Here is an 828-nt window from a genome sequence, read left to right as displayed (position 1 = left end):
CCACCTGCCCCTTGCCAAAAAACTCCCCCGAAAAAAAAAAAAAAAAAAAAAGGATTATTTAGGGACCAGCAGAAGGTATAGCAGTTATGTCACTGGAGTACCACAGATCAAGTCCTGGACCTGGTGGCGTGAAACTCATGCCGTGTGTGTGTATGTGTGCAAGTCCAAGATCCTGGGAAGTGAGAGAGAGAGAGAAATAACCTCCCAGGGGGATGGCCATGCCACAATCCCTTCTCCTCCATTCTGCTCTTGGGATTTTGTGCAGACATGCACATGAACCTGGCGTGCTTTTGGGCCTCCGGCTTCAGGACTTGAACCATGTAGCTGACATGTGGGATCCAGCTGCTTTAACCACTATGGCACCTGCTGGCCCCCGAAATCTCTTTTAGAGAAGCCAGACTCCCAGAGAGGAATTTCGCCCCAGCTCCCAGAGCCCTCCTGCTCCAGAGTCTCCCAGGAACTCAGAGCAGTTAGTGCCCGTCTTTCAAGGGCAGGCAGCAAGGCAGAGCAGGGACAGAGGCGGGAGCACCCCCATCGTGGGCATTTTGCGGCTGAGTCCAGCTCCTGCCCCGTGGGCAGACGTGGGAGGGAAAGGCTCCCCTCTTCTCTCTCCTTGAGCCCCGTGCGAGGCTCTCCCGTGCGTCCCGACGGCTCCACCCCAGCCGCTGTCACCGGGTGACTTTGGGAGCTCAGGGCTGCCGACTCCCTCAGTGTCCCCCACGACCAGGTGCAGCAGACCACAGAGAGCTAAGAGCCCGGTCTCCAGGCCGACCCCTGGCCCACCTGTCTCGGGGACCGATCCCCAGGGGTGGGGTGGACCTGGGAGCG

General features: G+C 58.6%; 1 protein-coding gene across 1 annotated transcript in view; it reads right to left on the bottom strand.

Annotated features, from left to right (window-relative positions):
* The window catches only part of PRR36 (proline rich 36), a 12,850-nt gene that overhangs the window by 10,715 nt on the left and 1,307 nt on the right, over window positions 1–828 (bottom strand). The window lies entirely within an intron of this gene.

This window comes from Tupaia chinensis, unplaced genomic scaffold (genome assembly GCF_000334495.1).
Source record: "Tupaia chinensis unplaced genomic scaffold, TupChi_1.0 Scaffold148210_1, whole genome shotgun sequence".
NCBI lineage: Eukaryota > Metazoa > Chordata > Mammalia > Scandentia > Tupaiidae > Tupaia > Tupaia belangeri.
This window is presented reverse-complemented; position numbering and strand designations above follow the sequence as displayed.